The sequence below is a fragment of the Kogia breviceps genome, chromosome 1 (genome assembly GCF_026419965.1).
Source record: "Kogia breviceps isolate mKogBre1 chromosome 1, mKogBre1 haplotype 1, whole genome shotgun sequence".
Taxonomy (NCBI): domain Eukaryota; kingdom Metazoa; phylum Chordata; class Mammalia; order Artiodactyla; family Physeteridae; genus Kogia; species Kogia breviceps.
The window spans coordinates 124,597,678-124,623,954 of record NC_081310.1 but is presented as its reverse complement, the minus strand read 5'-3'; the positions used below and the strand labels follow the sequence as shown (position 1 = coordinate 124,623,954).

The following is a 26,277-nucleotide window of genomic DNA, read 5'->3' as shown; positions in this document are numbered from 1 at the left end:
TGGTATTGACATACAACTATTTAATTTTTGATAAAGTTTTTCAGTTTTTGAAACAGAGTATTTCAATAGCAATGAGCTCAAAAATTAATGTTAAATAAAGTGAAAGTGCTGTTTTTTTATTTCTCTTGTTGACTTTAATGCTTAATTTTCTCATAATGCTTACCAATGTTTACTGCTTACTTTGGAGGCCATAAATTATATCATCAACATGTGAAAACCAGCAGATATAAATCTGCTGATGAAGCATCAGTATCTATTTCAAAAGTTAGTGGTTATTTTAAAACCTGGGCTGAAAAAAAGATAATTTATCGGATGCAGCTGCAGAATGTATGCTCTACAAACCACTCTAAGAGCCATGACTTTTCATCTAGATCAAAGGACTGTAGTTTTAAATTAATTTTCTTTATTTTCAATTGATGTTTTATTTTGAATGAATAAAAAGTGAAGCAATAGCTGTTAACATGTTGAGTTCATTAGCAGAAGAAGTAATACCAGTTTCCTAGCAGTGTCATCAGATGCTTCAGAAAGAAAATCAGTTAATTTTAATAATGGTTAAACGTTTTCATACAATACCTGAAATCAAAGTAAAGCTTTGGAAATTCATTCTGGTAAAGATAAAATATTTGCAATTGTTGAATGCTACTGTAAAATCAATTTAAAAGTAAAATCTTGAAGTCACAATTGTTTTGTTTGATAACAAAAATATAAATTTTGTAAAACACATTATTGTGGTAAAAGCATAGTTCTCACCAAATTAAGAAGCCTATGGAAAAATAGAATTACTATATGATCCAGGTATACCACTCCTGGGCATATACCTAGACAAAACTATAATTCAAAAATGTACATGCACCCCTATGTTCATAGCAGCACTGTTCACAATAGCCAAAACATGGAGACAACCTAAATGTACATCAACGGATGAATGGATAAAGAAGATGTGGTATATATATAAAATGAAATACTATTCAGTCATAAAAAAGAACAAAATAATGCCATTTGCAGCAACATGGATGCAACTAGATATTATCATACTAAGTGAAGTAAGTTAGACAGAGAAATACAAATACCATATGATATCACTTATATGTGGAATCTAAAATAAGGCACAAATGAACCTAACTACAAAACAGCAACAGACTCACAGACATAGAGCACAGACTTGTGGTTGTCAAAGGGGAGGGAGGAAGGACAGGGATGTTCTGGGAATTTGGGGTTGGTAGATGCAAACTATTACATTTAGAATGGATAAACAACAAGGTCTTACTGTATAGCACAGGGAACTATATCCAATCTCCTGAGATAAACCATCTTGGAAAAGAATACTAAAAAAAAAAGAATGTATATATGTGTAAAACTGAGTCACTTTGCTTGTACAGTGGAGGTTAGCAGAACATTGTAAATTAACTATACTTCAATTTTTAAAAAGCCTATGGAGCAGATATATACTAGGGATTAATTCTGATATACACATAATTTGTAATCATGTTCGAATAAATTGGGATATCTCACAAAGGAAGATAGAATCTGTAGTTATACACACACACACACACACACACACACACACATACACACAGTAGCTAAACAACAAAATGTGATGACACTGATGTTGAATACAAAAAAAAAACTTCAATATGGCAATACAAGCTTTGTCTCTTTGCTATCTATCATCAAATGGGTTTTAGAAATGTTTGCACTTTTGAAGAACTGCTTTTTAAATCAAACTTCTTGTCTCATAAAGATATTGTACATTTTTATCAATGATCCCAAATTTTGGTTGTATTTTGTGCAAAAGCAGTTGAAAATATTTAATCAGATTACTACGCTAATCAAGTGCCAACAGCCTTCAGCTTTTGAATTTTTAACAAATTACAGTTATGAACATAAAATGCAAGATGATAAAATTTTTATAATTGTGAGATATAATTGTGAGATTTTTATAAGATAAAAATCTTATAATTGTGCTTGGGAATAGCTCAGTTTGTGGGAAGAATCTTACAATAAAATTCCTATTGTTAGTTGGATAAATCTGTGTTATATACTGGAATTGGATGAAATTGAGAAGCTTTATGATTTTACAGCATCTATAGCTGGGAAAACGTTTAAAAATCATAAGTAGAGACAACTTATTTGAAGTTTTCTCTTACAAAAATATTTGTCAAAGAACAGAGGCAAAAAGATAGTAACTGTGAAAATATTTGTCCTGAACTATTTATATATTTCAATATGAAAAAGATAAATTTGAGAATATTCTTCATTTTGCAGAATATGCTCTGAGGTTACCTGATACCTTAACATTTATAGAGAAAACACTTTTCTTATTTCAAAATATTGTTATATAGACAGAAAAATTAATTGAGGATGTCAAGATTTTAAATTTATTAACCTTAAAATGCAACTTGGAAGAATATTGCAGGGAATTTATGATAACAAATAAAAATAAAGAGATCATATTGAAAAAAAATACATTCTTCTGAAAAAAAATCTTGTATTAGGATTCTCCACAGAAACAGAACCAACGCAATGGTGTATATATATATAGATAGATAGATAGATAGATAGATAGATAGAGAGAGAGAGAGAGAGAGAGAGAGAGAGAGAGACTCATGTGATTATGAAGGCTGGGAAGTCCCACCAATGATGTAGTTCCAGTCCAAGGGCAGAAGAAGATTGATGTCCCAGCTTAAAAATAGTCAAGCAGAGAGATGGTATCTCAGGCCTCCAACAGATTGGATGAGGTCCACTTACACTGGGGAAGACAATCACTTTACACAGTCTACCAATTCAAATGTTAAGCTCATCCAGAACACCCTTATAGACACATCCAGAATGAGGTTTAATCAAGTCAACCTGGTTCCCACTCAAACAGACACACAAAATTAACCATCCCACAGCTGTAACATGGTGTTAAGATACTTATGGCTAAGAAAATGATTGAAGTATCTAAATATAAATTCAGATAAATATTCTGCTATGTCATTTAAAAATATTCAGATGATAAAAATTCTATATTTATTTTGTTTATGTTACTTTAAATGTTTGAGTAATTGATATCAATACATTTTTTTCTCTTGACTTTCTAGATACATGAATAAATATAAAAGAGTATATAAACTCTTTTTTGTTTAACAATTTGAGTTGGATTCCCCACCACTTGCAAGCCAATGTATCCTAACACCACACTTAATAGGACTCTTTTGAAGAAATAGGTAGATAATGCTTGTGAAGTATAGCATCCTGTATCATAAATCTCCATCATGGTAGCTATTCCTATAAATCTGGCAATATAACTTCCAATAGATATGAGCACAAAATGCCAAGGTAACATCAAGTCCCTAACAATATTTTCAATACAGTTTGGATACTGCTAATTATGGCTCTCACACATTCAATGCTTTCCCTATAGTTTGCTACTTTCTCTGAGCACTCTGCCTCAGTTATACCAGTAATCAATATTCATGTTAAAGAGTTTGAAATAGCTAGCTGGAGGAGTAGGCTGAGAAGTTAATCATCTTTGTAGTGTCATTTAAGACCCCCTTAGAATATGTACTATTCAAATGCATTTTCTGAATCATATATGAATTTAGGTGAATCTAAATAATATGTGATTTACACACTTCTTGGCTGTTGCCTCCTCTAGCCTTAGATTTTGATGCAAATGCTTGTGAAGAGGAAACCATCATAAGTAATGAGACATCTATTCTTTCATCCAACAAAGATTTATCAAGCACTTACTGTGTACCAGACACTGTTCTGATTACCTATTAAGCACCAACCTAAAAAATTAAATTCCAATTTTTGTGGAGTTTATAATCTGTGGGTAACAGAAAATAACAACAATATTTTTAAGTAAATTAAATAATACGTTATAAGGAAATAAGTGCTATGGGAAAAAAAGGCAAAAAATATATAGAGAGATCATGTATAGTGGATCAAGAGTAGAGAAGTAGAGGTTGGATTTCAGTGTTAAATAAGGTAGTGAGGGGCTTCCCTGGTGGCGCAGTGGTTGAGAATCTGCCTACCGATGTAGGGGACACGGGTTCGTGCCCTGATCCGGGAAGATCCCACATGGCCGCGGAGCGGCTGGGCCCGTGAGCCATGGCCGCTGAGCCTGCACGTCCGGAGCCTGTGCTCCGCAACAGGAGAGGCCACAACAGTGAGAGGCCCGCGTACCACAAAAAAAAAAAAAAAAAAAAAAAAAAAAGGTAGTGAGGAGAGGCCTCAGGGAGAAGGTGGGATTTCAGAAAAGACTTGAAGTGGACATCTGGGAGGAGAGTGTCCGAAACAGATAAAACAGCTAGGATAAAGGCCCTAAATAGGGAGCGGGCCTATTGTATTTGAGGAATAAGGGGGAGGGCAGTGTGGCTGGCTTGAGTGAGCAAGAGGCAGAACAGCGGTGACGACGTCAAAGGCCTTAACTGTAACTCTGAATGAAATGAATTAATTTACAAATTTCTCTTCTTCCTGGCAACAAAAGTCCCCTATACTTAGGAGGGAACTGAAAGCCTGCTGTCATATGTAAAAAGGGGGGAGCACATATTTGTTGGTAAAAAAATGAAATAAAAAACTCGTCATTTTCCATAGGAACACTTGTGCAAGTAGAATACATTTCAACAGAATGGCCTGAAAAACAAAGAGATGCTAGCTGGAGGGAGAGAAGTGGCAGTTCTTCACAAGAAAGTGACAGAACCTCAAAGCCTTGGACTGTTATTTGACTGAATGAGTCTCAGTCCAATTCCATGGTAGCCTGTGCAAAGAATGATTGATTTTCATCACCTTAACCTGGTGTACTTTCCACAATGCCAGAAGGCTAATAGAAAGGAGAATGAGATGTACTGTTTCTCAATATGTGGTCCATAGACCACCAGCATAGTATCACCTGGGGATACCTATGAAAATGCAGGTCACTTGACCCTTCCCAGGTATATTGGATTATGCTCTCCAGGTTACTTTTATGCATCAAAAGTTTGAGAACACTGAATAAAAAGACAATTTCCTAAGGGTCTTTCTGACTCTGGATTTCTATGGACAGAGCTTTCCATGCCAGGTCCCCAAAATGTTTAATCCTGGTGTCTTTTGTCTATGGTTTTCAGGGCCACTGATCTTTGAATCAGATGAAGGGGAAAGAGTTGAGAAAAAGACTGTAAGATGTGTCACAGGGAAAGGAGATGACTTAAATAAATGTTTAAACCATGGTTCATTTCTGTAACTGTACAATCATTAAAAATGTGCATAGTCATTGGGTGGAGGTCATCTTTTCATTGTGATGTTTAGATTCGAGTGTATATTAATTCCTCTGAGTACAGAGTTGTTGATTCTGATGATCTGAGCCAAAGAGAAGTAACGATGGCTAAATACCTGAGATCTATTGCCTTGTTAGCGATGTTAATGGCCAATGACAACACAATCTAAAGAGACTTACTGTTTGGCTTTGGAAGAAGTATCAAGCTAAAAGTATAATTAAAATATTTATTAACCTGACAAGTTGAAAAGTATAGGTTAAGAATTATGGTGTCTGAAGGGTAGCAATGACTTGTTTCCATTCTGTCCTATGCCTACCTTGTCTCATGGAATATCCCCACCTAGTCTATAGGAAGTGAGGAAATGGGCTCACTAATTTTCCTTAATTGCTAGTTTGAGCACCAAAAAGACTTGGAAAAAAATGCTTTCTTGTGAAGCCAGCAATTATTGAAATTCTCTAATTACCCTGTCTGAGACCTTTCTTCATACTGGGGTGATGCAGACGGTCTCTCAATTTTTTAAAGGTCAAATTACCTTGCTTCAGGATCTTCTGGTGATGGGCCAAATGAGATGAGCTTAATTTAATATGTCTCTGCTGCTTTTCTTTCAATCCAAAGGGGCATCCATCATGGGCTTCTCATTCTGACTGATATTGATCAGGTAATTGCCCTCAGCTTGTCAAACTATCATGATTTTTATAAGAATGAGTCTTTTCTAGAGGAAAGTAGACCCGAGAGAGAGAGAGATGCAAAGATTTCTATTAGAAGTTTGCCCAAAAGCCAGTCAAGTAGAAGGAAGGATGGAGAGAGGAGAGAGGAGCTAGGGGAAGGAAGAAGGTAAGAGGAGAGAGTAGAGATAAGTGTTGTGTCCTTTTAAAATGCAGTCCTGTGAATTACAATGATTTACTCGGTACAATTCAGAAAAACGTTCCAGCCCAGCACATAACACAAGTCAGTGAAGGCCAGTTTTGACATAGCCAAATGTGTGCTTGCTCAGAGCAAGCATTAAAAAAAATACCAGCCTTACTTAATCTTCTGTCTCAGGGTCAAGGTGAAGACTATTCTTGTGGCTCAGGACAATTGTTTTCTTTTTCTTTGCTAGTCTGATGTAAATAAACATTAGCCAACACTTTCATTTATCCTAGTTTATTAGGGTGAAGATAGAACCCCAAATAAAAGGAAAATAACTCCTGCCAGGAGAGGAGTTCTTCCAGGAAACTGCCTAATGTTGATCTGCGGAATGTCTTCTTAATGCGGCAGACATGCCAAGCCCAGGGACATCCTGAGAGAAAAACATTTCCTTCAAGACACGCTGAGCCGTGTACGAGAAAAATTCAGCTGTACCGCTTTATGTGAAATAGAGCAAGGTTATAAGAGCTCATGTGAAGAGCCTAGAAAGTCAAAGAGAGCCTACATCTAGGGTATCATTATAGTTAACCTGTTCCAGGCAGTGCTGGGTGTCCACGAGCTGTATCAGTCCAGCAGGGAGAGCCGTCCTGCTGCAAAGGGCTTCATATAATCATCTGCCATCCCTGCAGACAGTCAAGACTAGCGTGATGCCCTTCAATTGACAGTGCTTAAGAATAAAGAGTGCAGCTTCGTCACCTTCAGACAGTTCTAGAAATAATCCCTTAAAACACCAGTGCCTTCTATAAAGTCGCTTTAAAACAGTTGACTCTAACCAGGTTCTTTTTCAGACTTCACTGGCCTTAAGCCCTCTTACATTTGGAGGTCTTGCCCTACTCCCCACATATCAACACTTACTAAAAATATACCCAGGACCCACATTAAACCTAATATTGGTACAATTTTTTTCAAAAAATGTTTGTAAATTTGCTTTTGAAATGATTTGGCTACGAGTAACTGACTTGACTCACAACTTGTTCTGAGCTCTCAGCAATCACCACGCACAGCTGAAAATTTCACAGAGTGAGAAAAGCTAAACCCACAAATTGTTTTCAAACGCAGTGGAGTGTTAATGAATACTAAATTTAACAATTAATTAATTAGGTTGGCATAATATCACATAATGTTGGTATTTAATACAACATTTATTAAAATCCATTTGGCAATTTTTTGGTGTGGTATTTTGGAGCCAATTTTTTTGAGCAAAATGCTCAATTTTGTCTCACATCTCGGATGAATATGTTCCCTGACCTTGGTTCTTTCAATGGTAGTAACGTGAGTATAATTAAAAATATAGTTTGTTGTATCTTTATTGGAGTTTTGCAGTAGAAATTGTTAAAGTTTGTCCCTTGCAAAGTGAATCTCATATTACAGCTCACTTCCCATTGTGGACCAGAAATGACTGAACAAATGGACAACTGTTGGACTAGTTACCTGGTACTGGATCTTCCATTACCCTAGGAAAGCATAAACCAAGGACAAGTATGAGCCTCAGCTCCACCTGAAGCTACTTATCTGTTCCGCAGAGAAAGATCCTAATAAGTTGAAGTTACTGAGGAAGAAAAAGAAGATGTAAGGAAAATAGCTAAAGAAATGGAAAGTGTTTTTTTTTTTCAGTTTTCATTTCTGGATTTCAGGATTTTCCTGTCTATTTTAATTTCTTTCTCACACAATCTCCTTTTTCTTATCTACGTCTCAAAAGAATTGCCAATGGCTTATTGGGCTAACAGAGTAAACACACATAGATGCAGCAGATCAGAGATCTCTACCGTTGTCTTCCTTCACTCTTCCAGTTTGCCTTCCCCCAGGAAAACTCCAATTACTGACTTAGTTGACTTGTGTGCCTGTGCATGTCTGCAGGTGCACTGAGCGGGTACATATGCACATTCACAAGTGGGCACTTTCAGTGTTTTTCTGTTGGAATTCACCCTTCCTAGATGGCAGGTGAGGCTGTAAACCCTGCATGAAGCTCACCCCCTGACTTTCCCATCCCACACCCTCTCCTTTCCTGGCTCCTGGCTCCTGGCTCCAGCGTTCTGGGGTTTAAAGCAAATGTCCAGCAAACTGTAGTTGTGCCATCTTAGCTGCTGAACACTTTCTGTGAATCTAGACAAAACTACTACTCAGAGTGAATGCTATTTATTTTATTTTGCTCATATTTCTTATACTTCTACGAAACAGAATTTTTCTCTCATGTTCAATGGTAAAGTATGTGTATGTGTGTGTATATATAGTTTGTGTGCGTGTGTTAAATTGCCTAGCCAATTTTACATTTCTATCCGTTCACGTTTTCAGAATTAACCACATTTGTGAAAAGGATAAATCCTTCAATGAGCTCTTTTCCTTTCTTAAATTGTATGTGGAATGTGCCTTTTGGCTCTTCCCTATGTACATAATGTGTAAAATAATCAAAGCACCACCACAACCTGACAGCTCAGGCCTTTGATAAATAGGGCTTTATATGGGATTATCATATGACATTTCCAAACTACATTATATTTATGAGTCATATAGAGTATTATTGCATGATCATCCCTCAGTGTGGAATTTGTACATTTTACAAGGAGTGGAAGAAAGTAAAGGACCTGGAATTGGAAGCCCTTATTTTTGAACTTAAAATTTTTAAAAAAAAGAAAGGAAGGAAGGAAAGCTGTCATTTAATATTCCCCCAACTGCTCAGGTAAGGTTCCTGAAATTTTGAAGGGAATCTTATGTCCTACATTGTCTCTTAGATTCTATTACTTCATATACTTAAAATCAGGGTGTTCAAACATCCTTAGAAATTAGCTAATCTAACACTCCCTCTTTACAGATGAGGGAACTGAGCAGCGCCAGAAACACAATTCAAAGCTCCCAACCCCTTGAACGTTTCTCCACCAAACCTCACAGCTTCCCTAGACAACCAAATACACAGACAAAACGTCATCAAAACATCAAGATGACAACACATAAATGAAGCAAAGCAAAAGTATTCTACATATGAAATACTTGTTTCCCCCAAAAGTTATTTATACAGTTTGTCAGCCATTTAGGAAAACATTGTACCATTCAAGTGAGAAAATATATTTTTCTTGGTTAAATTCAAAATATTTTCTCACTTTGAATATGATATTACTTTATAATTTCTTAGGAACATTAAAAGAGAAGACAAATATTTTTCCTCTCCCTTTTTAAAATCAGAGCCCTCAGAAAAGAATGACATGGGTTCTTCAGTATCCCTCTCATATTTCCTTCCAGCAGTCTGCAGCATATACAGCCATGTCTGCCAGCTGTAACCCTGCCCGGTCTACTTGATACTGGGATTGGCATTGGAGAATTTACATCATCTCTAGGAATGAACAGATTAGTGGTAAATCGTGTGCATTGAATTTTGTATATCACACCACATTTTAAATGTTCTTCCAAGGCTACATTTTAGTTGGAGGCTCCTTGTGGACCATTATTTTGTAAATAGAATGCTCTCCAATCAACTTTGCATTTGATAGTTTTGATATTCCAACAGGTAAGATCACTATATAATGTAGCAATAAAATCTAGATACTATTGCTGCTTTCTAAAAAGGAAAACTTTCAAAAATCACTTACAAATTCATGAGTCACAAGAAAAAATGTAGTACAGATATGGAACTACTGTCCTATGATGCAAAATAAAATGGTATCTTCTACCCAAACCCACTCCATATAAAAATATAGTTCACCTGATCCCATAGCTGACCCACATGGAATTGCCTGTATCATTAAAACAAGATAACTTGACCTAAAATAAAATAAAATATCCTATAGGGAGATAGTCTTTATCAGCTCTAATAGGAATAAATGTCTAAAACAGGATAATTAGAATCTTTCAAGAAAGTATTTTTAAAAGTCCTTTCAGTTATCAAACTGAAATTTTGGGCAAACTGCTGGGATATTTCCTTAGTCCCTTCAGTGTGGGTGAATATTTCAAGGGGCAAGAGGGTCATAAGATGAAATACTGATAAAAGTGATGTAACTTCTCTCCTTGATATTTCATAAATACCAGCATTGAGATTTCAAAAGCTCTCCTTACCCTGATTCAGAAGTCGCACTTCTTCACTGAAGATGGAATAATCACTAAACCAGAAATCGACTGTAAATACACACAAACTTGTGTGACCCAAAGGAATAAAACAGGAACCATGACAACTAGAAGAAATTAAAAAAAACAAAACACCTGGTCACAATTTCTTTTCCCTTTTCTATACTCCTTCTAAATATACAAACCAGACAGTCATGGTAGATATTTCTCCAGTTCACTGGTATTGAAGTAGGCAAATTTGGTTAAATTATGGTTTTCTAGTCTTATCAGACTTAATGTTAATATCTCATATTACTTTGTTAAACAGTCAAACAAAATAACCTACATTATATCCACACCATTTACATAGCAATAACCGTAACTTGCCAAATGCTGTATTTCACTTGAACCAGTTCAGAGCATGGATGTTCCTTCAGAGAAACTCTCTCCTTGTAATCAATTATTTTCAGAGAATTAAAAAGATTTAGGAGACAGAACCAGGACTCTCTTCATAGTGATCTTTAAAACTAACAAAATTGAATGGCTCCACCATGGGATTATGGCAAAGCAGAAAACCTCTCATGTTCACAATTATGTGCAGATGCAAATGTCTCTCTTACTCTAATGAAATAACGATGCCTTATTTCCTGCAGTTTCATTGACAAATAATAAGAAAGATGTTTAAATGGGTGTGGCAGGGTGAGGGTTAAATCTGATTGTAATTAGATTGCAGTATGCATGGTCATGTGGTTAATAGTAAATTTTCCTTGATTAACTGGTCCTGTTTGTTAAGAGCCCCTATTAACATTAGCGCTCTCTGCGTTGGCTGTGGAGACACACCATGGACCAGTGCAAAATTAATGAAGGCAGGTACGCATGCTGATTAGAATGTGGCAGTTTAATAAACTCTTCCAACATTAAATTATTTAATGCATTCATGCTCATGCAGGCTATTCGATGGTCAGCTTGACCACCTATGTGTTAATATTGGGAATTGAAATGCAGAGAGTGGAAGAGATATAGTGGTGTATGAGGTAATTAGCTCTCATGTCTGATAAATGGGGCAATACCTATGTGTGCACATGTTTTAGCACACCACAAATGGGGCTTTCATTAGCTGGAATCTTCTGTGGAAAGTTTTATAAATGTTTAGTTTGATTTTTGCACCACAAACAGTGGGTCTGATAGCTGTAGTCACTGTCAATTGAATATTTGAGGCAAATTTCAAGTCAGCTATAAAATCAACTGTCTTGTTAAAATAAATGGGTCATAAAAATTAGATAGGAAGCTTATCAATAAACATCTCCAATCTGGACATAATCTCTATCTATCATATAGAAAATATTTTATATAAATATAAATGCTTTCAATATATAAATGCAAATACCTATTAGATTTTGAGCAAAATAATAAGCTCTTACATTTGCACAATGCTCTATAGTTTATACAATGCGTGTACATATGTTATTCTATTTAATCCTAATCATAGCCATTTTAGGGGCACAGTATTTGCTAATAAGTGGCCTATCAGAGCCTTGAAATCTCAGTTCTTGTAACTCAAAATCCAGAGCTTGATAGCACAATTCCACAGCTGCCCACAAAACTAGTATTTGTAAGAATAAACTATTATTTATAAAAGAAGTTCAGTTTTAACAGTAAGTGAGCATTCTGGCAACTTAACCTCTCTGAGAACAAAATGCTACTTAGATTTGGTAGAAAAACAAAAGAGGAAAATTCTATATTTTAGCACCATCTAAATATAAACAAGTATTTTAAATGACTTACATTTTCCTAGATCCCAGGATACTTTCTGGCTGTAATTTAGGCACTCATAGGAACTTTTTTAGTGCTTGAACGGAATTAAGTATGCTAACACAGAACAATCCAGTCTCTGAACTTTGGAAACAGTGTAGAAAATATGAACTATACTTTTGTGAAGGCACCAAGTCTAGGTTTACTGAATCACAAGACCATCCAGTATAAAAATAAGTCCTGGGAGAATGACTGAATAAATTTTTCAGTCTGGGGATTTCTATGATTTTGCCATTCCTGTTTTCAGCTCTTCTCCCATTCTTAGGATGCCAGCTAAATAAAAAGAAGGAGAAAATGATTCTTGCTCTGACAAAATCAGAGGAGAGTAGCCAGGAAGCCTGGAAAGACTAATGTACAGAATCCAGTATAGCAAATCTGTCTTCTGGTCTTGGACATTCCCAGGAACTGGCAGTGTGACTTTGAGCAATTAGTTAACTTCTCTGGGTCTCATTTTTTTCAGATGTAGTGAGGGGTTTGGGGATAGGGAACTCTCAAGTTCCTCAAATCTCTAGCAAGATCTTCTAATTGCCTCTTACCAGGAGAAAGGATGCCAATGGTCTTTTTCTTCTCACCCCCTGTGGGTGAAAAAGAGCCATGAAATTCTGTGGCAGACAATAAGCACCACCTCTGAACAGCATCCTCTGCAGCTCCCCTTCTCCTAAGGATGTGAATGGGTAATCTGGGGCTTTGGCTGGCCTCTAATTTCTCTATGGGCTTAGCCAGCCTGGATAGTCTGACTGAATTCTTTCTATTGTTGTGGGGTGTTTTGTTTTGTTTTTGTTTTTTCATCTCTGGCCAGCTTCAAAGGATGCTGTGGTCATGAATTAATATTGTCCTCTTGGTTAGCTATTACAATGTTGGTTGCAGTATCATTGGTGCTTGTCCTTATTACTTTCCTTTGACATTGTGGACAGTTATTGATGTCTGGCACTTGTTATAGGTGGTTGGCAGCTATGTGAATATTGTAACTTATGATAGGCTTTCCACAGCATTGCCGTGGTGTCCATGAATTCTGACAGGTATCTCAGGGATATAAGAGTTGCCAGTACCCTTTTGCAGTCCTGGTGTATACTGACAAAATGTGTTTTTATCTTCTGCTGGGGCTAGCAGAAAATTTGTACAGTTAGGAGAATAAACAATTTCCACTTGTTTGTATATTTTCAGTCAATGAGCATTGTGGAAAATCACTGTATTCTATCCATCTAAGTTATTTATTACAAAGTAGAAGCAGCACAAACCAGGCTAAGTCTTTACTTCTTACTTTCAAACTATGGCTTCTTGGAAAATCAAGTGTTGGAAAGCATTTTATCTGAATACTTGAAGTGGGAGAAGGCTGCTCCAAAAGATGGCAAGGTCACACCCAACACACAGAATGAGCTCAAAACAGCAATAATAATTGAGCATTAGTATCTCATGATTGGATGGCTAGGATAATGATAGTGTGATGAACATGGAAATATAACTTTGATATCATGCATATTTTCAAAATGCCCTTATAAGCTCAAGTAACTTTTCCAGCAGTATCATTCCCTTTGCATTGTCTAGTGCAGTATATTTCCAGATATTTTGAATTCATTTATCCCTCATGACAACTCAGTGAGATGAACAATTTTTATCTGTTTCACATATTAGAAAACTGAGTCTCAGAAAGTTGAATTAACTTGCCTAGGTTCATGGAGGGACCAAGATAGAGAGGCAAGATTCAAACTCAGAGCGTCTTAGTGTCCTTAACCTCTGTGTATGGTACATCTAAACCTGCACAGTTCAATAAGGCAACCACTAGTCACATGTAGCTATTGAGCAGTTGAAATGTGTCTAGTGTGAATTCAAATGTGCTACCAGAGTAAAATATACCAGATTTGAAGACTCAATATGGAAAAAAATTCATATAAAATATCTTATTAGCAGTTTTGTTATACTGAGTACATGTTGAAATGATGTTTTAAATATTTGCAGTTAAATAAAATATATTGTTAAAACTCATTTCACCTGTTCCTTTTTACTTTTTAATGTACCTACTAGAATATATTTGTATATATTATACATATATATTTCTATTGATTAATTCAGATTCTTCACCCAAGTGGCTTCAATTTTATTTGTTTTCCATGTTTTCCACTATAAGGGTATTTCATTTGTACGAAGACTCATTGCGAGGTGGGGGGGAAAAGGTGGGGAGACTTTCCTTCAACTGAAAAAATAATCACAGTGCTCCCAGTGGTGGCGATCTCCTGGTATGCTTCATGGGCACAACCTGGTGTGGAATTTAGAACAGTTGTCCATCAACAGTGACTATAAACCAAAGTGATCTGCTTCACTGTTTGTCATGGAACTCTTCTGATTTGTACCAACAACCCATACTGGAATCTTTCAAATGTTGGGAATTCCTGGCTAGTTGTTAGCCATACATCAGCATCTATCATGTGCAATTGCCTCGCTATGTTGAAGTCTTTAAGAGTAGGCATCATATATTATTTATTATTTTGTCAAAGAGCCTAGCACAAGGGTCTTAGGAAAATAGTAGAGGGATAGACAGAGATTCCAGTCCAAGAGCACCAGTGAAGTTATATCTGTTTAGGGAGGGAGAAAAAGAAATCCCTCACAGGATCTGAGAAAATAGCTCATTTCTTTCACAGTTGTACAAATATCTGATAACCAACATTGTTAACCAAAACACATTTAGGTCACTTTTCACACAGAAGTTTCCCTATGAGAAAAAAAAAAATGTCAAAATTAAGTTTTTTGGAAGTATTTGTTGCTGACTGACCAAATTTGTCTTCTAAATGAAATTAATAAGTCAGCAAGGGTCATGAGGTACATGCACTGGAAAGAAAATTTTAAAAAACCCTGTGAGAAGCTCCATCGTAACAAGAGTCCAGGAATTATACACTTGAGTTTTTACACCCCCATGATGAGGAGACAATGCATATGAAAAGCCATGGAATAAAGGGTTGTAAGCTTTAATGAACATGTGTAGGAATTAATGGAATACAATGGACTTAAGTACAGCACATGTGTTAAGACATGTAAAAGACTGAGTTAGGTAGATATAGGGGGAGATGTGTCAAACCTCCAATTACAAGATTCAATTTGACCTGAGAGGCAATTACATGCTATTTCTGAAATAATTGATCAAATTTAAAAATCCAAGTTTAACTTTTTTTGAAACAGTAAAAACAACAACAACAAACCCTTTAGTGTTTGTTTTCCTCACCTCTAGCTAAAAACCAGCTGAATTTTAAAACCAAATTTGGCAGGCACTTGATGGCATGCTTTCAGCATGATGTTTTAAAGATTAAACTATGGAGCAATCTTTAAACATTAATGGAGGTCACATGGCAAACACCACTTGCACAATAGAATCATCATGTCCATCTCTTCAAATGTGAGCCAGTTCCAAGCTGGAGGAATACAAAGAGATATTCTTATCCTTCCTCCTCTTCCTCTTCTTTGGGTTCTCAGAACAACATCTTTTAAACGTTTCTGTAGCACATCTAATTCCTCTCTAATACATTTTGCTGGCTTTGGTGTTCAATTTAATTTATATCAGCAGAATAATCCAAGTGAACCTAGGTTGCTCTAATGTTACATTAGGAAGATCTGATCCATTTGTAGCTAGGTAGACCCAAATTCATTAACATTTACTCTATAGGCTTCCAGCAGGTGACTTTATGAGAGGAAAGAGATGCATCTGAATGTCACCGTACCACACATATGCCTATTAATAGATTTTTGTTCTATCCATATACTATTGCTGAATCCCATTCTAAGGGAATATGGATAATGGCATTAGTTTAATTTATTTTAAATATACAGAATCGGGCTTCCCTGGTGGCGCAGTGGTTGAGAATCCGCCTGCCGATGCAGGGCACACGGGTTCGTGCCCCGGTCCGGGAAGATCCCACATGCCGCGGAGCGGCTGGGCCCAAGTGAGCCATGGCCGCTGAGCCTGCGCGTCCGGAGCATGTGCTCCGCAATGGGAGAGGCCGCAACAGTGAGAGGCCTGCGTATCACAATAAATAAATACACAGAATTATACAGAGATGTTCTCTAAGAGGCTTTGACAGTTAAACAAGTCCAAATTTTACACAGGCACAGTGAGGATCGACCTCAATGGCTTTCTAAGTGCTAATTATTAAACTTAAATGCTGCATAGTTCAAAGGGCTAAACCACAGAGAGGGTGGTGAGAGGTTGTGGGTTCTAATCCCCATGTCAATAGTCTGACCTAAGGGTGACTTCCTAGAACAGAAAAGTAAAAACATGCAGTCCAACTGTCTGGCTTCTGCACCAGGGCAAGGAAACTGGCTGGAGACCTGTAGCCTCAGATACAGGTTCATACATCCTGAAGAAACTCAGTCCCTTGCCAAAAGGAGCTTTTATAATCGAACCATAAAGGTTAAATAAACCTAATCAATTAATACACAAGGAAAACTATGAATGCTGACAAAAATGTAGAGGGAATTCTAGAAGCCCAGAGAATGAAGAAATCACATAAGCCCATTAGGTCTATGGAAACATTCAAGGATATTGTGATGGAGTAGAGTGAACACATAGCAAGGGTCACAGGACATCATTAGTTCTAGGACCAGCACATCTCTCAGCCATGGTTTTCCTCCTGTGTAATATAGGAATGACAGTTCCTGACCTATAAATGCACAAAATTATTGTGATGGAAACAAATGAGATCACGAGTATGAAAGTATTTTAAACACTACAAAGAATTGAAGTGCTACGGAAACTGTTACGTGTTATTGGGTTCCTGAATTGAAGTGAAATTAAGCCTTCCCAAAACATGTTCATTAAAAAGACAGTTTTCAAGCAGCATACTAATATTGTTTGGGGGCATGTGGCATATGCCTCTATGGAGAGCACCAAAGACACTGAGGGAATAACTTTGGTGGTATCGGTGTCTGTTGAGTGCTCCTGATCAGGGGGAAAAATGGTCCTGCGTATAACCCTGCCCTGTAAGTAAATAAACCCCAAGTTAAAGTACAAGGAGGAGAGGAAAAGAAAAAATGGGTTGAAGAGAGGGAAGGTGGGAGGGAGGGAGGAAAGAAGGGAGAGAAAGAAATTAAACCTCTGCAAAGTCTCTAGACTGATGTAAGAGTGACCAGCAGTGATCTATTGGGTCACACATGCTAAACCTCCTCTCCAGGTTGCTGCATCCTCTCCTCCCCTCCCCTCCTCTCCTCTCCTTTTCACCTCCCCATCCTCCCACATAAATTCTCTATCTAAATCTGGCCTCCTGATTCCTCTTCTCCCTCCTTCTACCCATTTTCTAAACAAATTCTGTTCTCTATGTGTCCCTTCTAATTCAGATCAGTTTGGTCTTTCTTAGTTCTCTCCCATTGTTCACTTTCCCATTAACTTGAACAGAAAAAAAAGGGCCTAAGGACTGGCGAGACAAACCAAGATCTGTCTTAAGGTGACGGCATAAGAAAGACTATAAATATCACATATAAATATAAGAGGATGACATGCAAAGATATGCGGGATTATAATGGTTAACATTTATTGGTGCCTATCATATGCTAGACATTGCCTCAAGAACTTTACATTTCTTAACTCCTTTCATTCCCTCAACCACCTTGTGAGATAGGTACTGTTCTTATCCCCATTTTATAGAAGAGGGCAATGAAGCCCAGAGAGGATAACTGATTTGTCCAGAGTCACAAAGCTTCAAGTCTGACTAAGGAGCCTGCACTCAGCCAACAGAGGAGATGGGTGTCTGGTTAGGGAAATGAATCAATGTTCAACGTATTGAAGTGGGCTTTGTAGGGCTGGGAAGCAAGGACTGGAACATCATGAGTAAAGAGGGTAATGCTGAAGGGGTCATAGCCCATCCCAAGAGCACAAGCTCATTGCAAGCTCCTGACAACGTACAATATTTTCCAGAGTCAACCCCTCACTAGGCAATGTTTTCTCCAAGGCTGATTTGTAGGGTGAATCATTTATGAGAAATTAAATTTGTATTGGCTACCAATCTCATTAAACTCAGGGAATAGGAGAGTCAAATGAAGCAGAATGAGAGCCAGACTAAACTCAATGAAGGCCTATATATTAAATTTAGTCCAGACCCCCAAACGTATTACAGATCTGGGAAAAGCCCACTAATCAGGGGCAGCAAACATCACATTCCCAGTGAATGCATGTGGGACTGGTGTGGCTGTTTTGCAAGTGCTGCATGAAGGTTGATGTGTCATCTATTTTGGCTCATGCAGTATTCTCCCACCAACCCTGTCTCTGTTTGATAAGATGAAAAAGCAATAGGAATTTGTTCCACAAGCTCAAGTAATCTTTTTTTAAAAAATTGTGATTCTTTCTTCTTTTTCTGTTAAATATTCATATCTTTTCTCTTTTTGGTTCCATGAAGGTTTATACTCCGTGTAATACTAAGGTTGACAAAGATAAATTGTTTTCATGTATTTAGGCTTTAGGAGAAATTATTTAGGTACATTCCAGAGTCTAGTAATTGACTGTTATTAGTATTAATAGGAATTACACAGCCAAATCCCAGTACCATGCACTGAAAATTTACCCCTTAGGATCAAGCCTCAGTAATAATTTGAATGTGTTGAAATGTAATTTCCAGTTCACAGACCTTTCAAAAAGGCAAAACAGAAACGGGAGATTAGTTTTGAGATAATAGAAAGAAAACTCCCTAGTTTGTGCTGCTTGGAATTAGAAATATGTAATAAGTAATCATATTTCTTCAAAATTCAAGAATCCATTTGCTATAATTCATAGGATTGGATTGATACACAGGACAAGCAATCATTTCTATGAAGAACTCTTAATAGTGGATAATTTCTATGCATTTCTTCAAATGAAGGGTACCTCTGGCTGTATTTCTTTCTGTTAGAACCATCTCCCCTGCCTTCAAACTTCTATAACACATATTATTTGAATATCTTAAAAATATATTATTGCTTTGTAAGTAGGTTGTAAAAATTACCAGCCCACACAAATTTTATCAGCATGTCTCATGCTAGGTTTTACTGGTGATGCAAAAGAAAGAAATTGGCCTTCTTTCCTTTTCACCTGATAATTGTTATGTAACTTGGAAGAAATTTTTTTAAGTCTGCTGATAAACAACTGCTGATATGTATTTTAAAACATGAGTAAAGTCTAAGGAAAGGTAATCTAGGCTTTCCTGATTTTGCCTGTTTAGGCAGGAAACTGGCAGCCCCTTCTGTGTGTATATCCTCTGTACAGTCTGGCACTTTCTGTAACGATACCACAAAGGAGCCTGCCCCAACTATTCCACTGCTCTACATTAGCACCTTCTGTGTTTTGAAACTTGATTCAACATTCATTCCACACCAGAGGATATAACGTGACTTGTGAAATGCTCAGTACCTTTCAATAAAAAAAGATGAAATAATTTTACATAAGCAAGTTTAAAATGTCAGGAGAACAGAAATGGATCTACATGAAATCGTTTCTGAAACAGAATTTGATTTTTGTCAATAGTGCATAAAAAACAATGAAATAGCCAAGAAAATATTTTGATATTATACAGTCCTTTTGGCAGTTCAGTCCTAGACTCTTAAAAGTTGATATCCTAAAATAATATCAATATGTTCAGTTAGAAGATAGAATATTCTCTGAAAGTTTGTTTTCAATTAAACCCGAAGTAGATGAATTGCAACAAAATACATTAATAAATTATAACGTGCTGCTTTACTGATGTGATGGGGAGTTACATTTATTATTTTATAATTGCCATAATTTTAAAAGTTCCTGTGTAAGATGTCTAGGCAACAGTTCCATTGTGAAACATACAACCATCCAAACCCCAATCCACAAACCTTTAAACAAAGTTCATCTACTGTGAACACACGTATGTCTTCTATTCAAAAACTAAAAGTGATTTTACTCATGCATTCTGGTAACCAGAAGCCAGGTCAAAATCTCTTGAAAATTGCACATTTCACATGTTTCCTGAGAAATTCAAAAGGGATACCTATCACCAAGAGGTATGCAGGAAGGGGCTTCCCTGGTGGCGCAGTGGCTGAGAATCCGCCTGCCGAGCAGGGGACATGGGCTCGTATCCCGGTCTGGGAAGATCCCACATGCCGCGGAGCAACGAGGCCCGTGAGCCATGGCTGCTGAGCCTGCGCGTCCGGAGCCTGTGCTCCGCAACGGGAGACGCCATAGCAGTGAGAGGCCCGCGTACCACCAAAAAAAAAAAAAAAAAATATGAGGGAAGGAACATAGTTTATTTAAAAAAAAAAAATCCAATTTGGGGTGAAGCATGATTTCTTCTTTAATGTGCTTGTCCTTGTTTGGAAAAATTGCTCTATTTTCGTGTCAACATTATGTTTTGGAGTGGTTTTTCCTGCACTGCAAGTGAATTCATGAAGGTCTTTTTTCTTCTAAGAGCTCTGAGAAACAATCACTTTCATTCTGTAAAAGAAGTGTCCATTTATAATTGTGGTGACTTGTATTTACAGAGTAATATTACCTAAAAAGACCAGGGTGCTCTACTTCTTGTAGACTAACTCTTGTTTCAAGAATCTCCAGAGAACTTATCCCTGAACCTTCACACTGAATGGGTTTTAATATGTCAACATTTCCAAGGATAACATGATCTGTAAAGAGCCCAGTTGGGAAGTGGAAGCACTCCTATCAATTATACTTTTGAGAATGGAATCAGTTTCCTGGGTTCCTTGAAATAGAAATCAGGAGTGGGGAAAATTGCTCCATTTGTTTTTCATGAGTTGGAGGAGGAGACCTCTGATCAAGGAATGAGGGACCCCAAAACACATGCTAAAAACAATCTTCTCTTGAGATAGGAATAGAAAGGAAACCCCATTGAACAATTCTAAATTGTTACATTTTTTCAAAAGGCAACAGGCCCATTTAGCTTGATCAGCTACTTCTTCCTTCTTGAGATTTCCTAGTATTCCCATATTTTTTTCCCATTTTCAACGTTTCTATCTGTGTGCTGTGTGTAGCAAGCACGGACTAAGCACAGACCGCAGAGTGCCCCCCCAACCCCGGGCTACTTGGTCACCCCTGGCCACACCCTGAACTTTGGTGCCTTGATAACTTTTGCAAAAGGAGTGCCTGAACTAGAATTGTCCCTTTCCCTATCATAATCCTACCTTCTTCCAGGCCCCAATTCAAAGACCTCGTCAGTTGGGGTTCACATTTTGTCTCCTGACATATTTTTCACTGGGCATGTGCTTGCTTTGTGATGGATATATTTCTGAATGAATGTTCTGAATGCATATCACTGGTTATTTTACCACTCACATGCCACTTATAGATGTCACTATGCTTAAAATTCAGGTTTAGTGTAAGTTCCCAGAAGAATGAAGATATCTTTCACTTTGGTGCATATTCAGTGTGTATGGCAGAGATCTTTTCATATAATAAGAAGACAATGATTGTTTTTTGAGTGCAAACAGACAAGAGATAATATTAGCAGAAAGTATGAAGACTCTTAACCGTAAAAAGTTACTCACATTTTAAAGTATATTCACACTTGAAGAAATGACATTGAGTTATTTGTAGTGAGGTGGATGGACCTAGAGTCTTTCATACAGAGTGAAATAAGTCAGAAAGAGAAAAACAAATACCGAATGCTAATGCATATATATGGAATCTTAAAAAAATGGTACTGATGAACCTAGTGGCAGGACAGGAATAAAGATGCAGACAGAGAGAATGGACTTGAGGACATGGTGCGGGGAAAGGGAAAGCTGGGGCTAAGTGAGAGAAGCATGGACATATATACACTACCAAATATAAAATAGATAACTAGTGCGAAGCAGCCGCATAGCACAGGGAGATCACCTCTGTGCTTTGTGACCACCTAGGGGGTGGGATAGGGAGGGTGGGAGGGAGGGAGACGCAAGAGGGAGGAGGTATGGGGATATATGTATGTATATGGCTGATTCACTTTGTTGTACAACAGAAACTACCACAGCATTGTAAAGCAATTATACTCCAATAAAGATGTATAAAAAATAAAGTATATTCACACTTGGAACACAGCACTGTAAGACTAAAGAAAGCTCAACTAAGGAGTGATCGCAAAGATTTCACTAAAGTAGACTTTGAAAATAGAATCAGATTAAACTACTATATTCAATAAGCAGCACTCCTCTAGGGCTTCCCTGGTGGCGCAGTGGTTGAGAGTCCGCCTGCCGATGCAGGGGACCTGGGTTCGTGCCCCGGTATGGGAAGATCCCACATGCCGCAGAGCAGCTGGGCCCGTGAGCCATGGCCGCTGAGCCTGCGCGTCCGGAGCCTGTGCTCCGCAAAGGGAGAGGCCACAACAGTGAGAGGCCCGCGTACCACAAAAAAAAAAAAGAAGAAGAAGAAAAAAAAGAAAAAGCAGCACTCTAAATCTTTCAAAAAGGAAATCTTTGAAGTATACTAACAAATGACACACATAAATGAGGAAAAGGCAACTAATATCTAAAAGGTTAACAATGTATGAGTTTTGTTTCAAAGTTTCCCTCTACCCTGTGGGGTGTTGGAATGAAGAAAAAATTGTTATGGATTTTAAAAAGAATTTCCTTTAATTCCGAAGAGTCCTTCACATAGGAAGCTTAAAACCTGTCAAAAGTCTTATCTGATAGTTAGATCGTCTGCTATAGTCATGTTGAATCTAGGGGCAGCGAAGCCAGAAGGTATAGAAAGTCTGAAGTCACACAGAGTGTCAGTCATCTGGCCAAGAGAACAATGTACGCCTTCCAAATCCTTGACTCATCTCTGACCATGGGGCTCTATTTTCCACACCTCTCATGTGAGGAAAATAATGAGAAACATATTTTTTAAGAGCTACTAGTAAACACCAAATTTAAAATTTTCTACAAACCACCTTTCCTGTCCTTTCTCATTGTCACTGCACTACCCTAAATTCTTTTTAATTTACCATTAGATTATTGCCATAGCCTCCAGCGGGACTCTCCAATGCCAGTCTCTTCCCTCCCCAAATGTCCCTCTTACTACTGTCATGTAAGTCTCCCTAAAACATGCAGTTCAAGGATAGTACTGCTGCTAGCCTACTTTCTCTAGGTACTAAGGTCTTGTAAAGTCTAATCACACCTAACTAGCCAACATTGTTTTCCTACCATTGAACAGTTGAGTATGTAAAATACTCTTCTAATTGAATCAAAGTAAAACAATCTTGACTTTTCAGATATATCTTAAATGTCTGAAGGCTCACCACAATGCCAGGCACAAAATAGATGTTTAATATACACATAGGTTAATTGATTAAATAATTGAAAAGTTTTTTTTTAAAGTGCTTGTGAGGTACTGGTAAATTGATGCATGTTCTATAAGCTGCTTTGTAATGTCACCATTTAACCCTCTGTATGTAAATATTTATAGGTTCAACAGCTCTAGGAAGAAAGTCAACAGAGGCCCCTTTTCCCATCAAAAGAACTGTGCTCTAAAACATTCCCCTAACAAGATTCGCCTGGTTTCATCATCTTTCTCACACAGAATTCTAAAGGCACTTCCATATTTAGAAGTGTTGAATGTATTTGAATACCAAAAGTCTATACCAGAGTTTACTTGCCTTTTTATAAAACACTTCAAAAAGAGAGATCCAACAGCTATCAATTTAAGAACAACATCTGTACGTCTCATACCTGCCTAATAGATGCAGAGTGTTCTACTCAAGGATTTTAAGAAAATACACAAGAAAAAGGATACAAAGCTAGCAAACCTTATGTACCACAGAAAAAAAAGTATAGCTCATTTTTCTACACTGGAGAGGAATTGCAAATATTCTCATAGTAGCTTCCACTGCAATTACTTGGAAGATGTAATCTCTCAGAGGAGAGTTTGCATCTGTCTTGAGTATTTGTCTGTAGGACAGGTATTCATAAATTTCCACTTCCCTGGTTTAATTTCAATCTTAGGTGGGCAAACAAGCATATGTTTCACAATGCATCTATTCTTGTCAACTCTTCAGAAGATTCTCCTCTGCAGTTTGGTGATCAAACCCAATGAATGCTACAGTTGGCTCACTCATTGATCACTTCCTTAAGATTCCCCATCCTGCTCTACTGGCATCCAGAAAGGAGACTGCATTTTTGGTCACATACTATCAGACTATTTCTTAGATAAAGAGCAAGAGAAAATGCGCAGTCCCTAATAAGCTCATTATTAGTAATGCAGACTCCCAGTCAGCTATTGCCAGTTAATGACCAAAAATCACGGTGTAGACAACTGACATTTTGCCTGAACACGCATCTCTGGCCAGTGATAATTAACCTAAAGGTAAAGAGCCAGTCATTTTCTTAATACAACAAGGCACCTCTTTCAAAGTTGGGGCTCTTCCTGTTTTAATAATCAAAAGGAAAAGACCTTTGGTACTTAATATTTAAACAAAATGTTTAATATTTACACAGTAAAGTTCTTCTTCTGATATTAAACCCACATTAAAGCTGGGATGGAAATTGGTTTATAATCTCTGACACTAGGCCTGGAGCCTTGTAGTGTAGTAAACAATGTCACTCTTCAGATGGGCACCACCTGCAATGGGTTCAGAAATGTCAACTGTAATTAAACATTTTATTTCAAGGATAATTCATAGGTTATGTACATGAAGGACTGCTTTCCGCCATGAGAAATTTCAAAGTACCAGGCTGTGTAAATAAGAAGCAGGTCTTCTTTTTTTTCTTTATTGCATGTTTTTTAAAAAGCACATGCAAACTGACTGAGACCTAATTAATATTATTCTTAAACATACCCTTTATATTTTGCAAAGATTTTTAAAGTCAATTTCATGAAGTTGACTGGTAACAATATGTCTCTACCTTACCAATTATTTCCTCTAGCTTCAAGTGAGAATACTGTTGGGAAAAAAAGGACACGATTGCCACAAGCTAACATAAAGTAATGGCAACACTGGGACTGGCTAAATTTTTCCTTTGGGGCTTTAGTTTTAACTATGGTTTCAATGAAAACCTGAAGAACAGTTATTATTTTAAAAAGGATGACAAATTATTTAAAGGTGTGGGGGGTCACCCAGCACCTCCAATAACGCTTCTAATTGTAATAAGAATTTAGAGTCAAATCGTTCAATTAAGAATCGAGGGCTTCCCTGGTGGCGCAGTGGTTGAGAATCCGCCTGCCAATGCAGGGGACACGGGTTCGTGCCCCGGTCCGGGAAGATCCCACATGCCGCGGAGCGGCTAGGCCCGTGAGCCATGGCCGCTGAGCCTGTGCTTCTGGAGCCTGTGCTTCCGGAGACTGCGCTCCGCAACAGGAGAGGCCACAACAGTGTGAGGCCCGCATACCGAAAAAAAAAAAAAAAAAAAAAAAAAGAATCGAACACGCACATGCACGCATATATGTAAGAGGGAGGAAGCAGTTCTCCATTCTTAAATACCAGAGAAAATTCATCCACTGCTCCTTAAGAGCAATTTGTTAAAAGTTAACATAATGACTCAGACTTAAAATACACCTTCCTGCCCCTCCAGCCTAACGGTCTACATCATTTTCCCAAAAAGCAAGGCTCACGGGGAAGGACCTTAAGTAAAAATGTTTAAATATTTCATTAAAGTAATAAAAAAAATCTGGGTAGAAGTGGCACTTTTTAATGCTTTTAACGTAGTTCATTATAAAGAGTACTCTTTTCTCTAATTATTTAAGGCAAGAAGAAAGCATTATCTGTTTGTCTCTCACTTTCTCTTCCTGTTCCTTCTGAACTATGTCATAGACAAATATTCTATGACATATATCATCTACCAAAGAGAAATCCTTATGTACCTAAACAAGCTTAAACAGAAGGGGAAGATGTGTTTGCTAGGGAAAGCAGAGCTCCACCTCTACCAGGTGGGAACCTGCCGAGGCCCAGCACTTAACTAATGGAGACATGCCCCTTGTGGCACTGTTTCTCAGATAAAATGCTAGTCCTGTGTCTTTGGGGAAAATTCACTTATAATAACAAAAAGCGATAGACATAGACTCTTCTAAATCACTAGATGAGTGGAATACGGATATTTGTTAAAGAGTTTTGATTGTGCTTCCTTTAATTAATGATCTTTTCTTTTGAAAATTTGATAATTATAAAACCTATGTGTAAATATGGGAAAAGGAAATGATACATTAAGAGAAAAACACTATGAATGATATGTATACTGATTAAAATTACATTAGAATTTAAAAACTGATATATAGGAAAAAATACTTGAAGGAAATATGGCAACAGTGTATTAGAATGGTGGGATTATAAGTAATGATTTTCCTATTTCTCAAATTTCTATAATGTGATTGTATGACTTTAATTATTAAATATCTATGTCAAAT

General features: G+C 37.3%; 1 long non-coding RNA gene across 3 annotated transcripts in view; it reads right to left on the bottom strand.

Annotated features, from left to right (window-relative positions):
* Positions 1-26,277, bottom strand: part of LOC136794686 (uncharacterized) — a 230,674-nt gene that overhangs the window by 122,169 nt on the left and 82,228 nt on the right. The window contains exon 1 of one of the 3 annotated variants that reach the window (XR_010841786.1): positions 10,194-10,296. The exons of the other annotated variants lie outside the window; for them this stretch is intronic. This is a non-coding gene — a long non-coding RNA (uncharacterized lncRNA). Of the gene's footprint in view, positions 1-10,193; positions 10,297-26,277 lie in introns of those variants that run through there. 3 annotated transcript variants of the gene reach the window in all.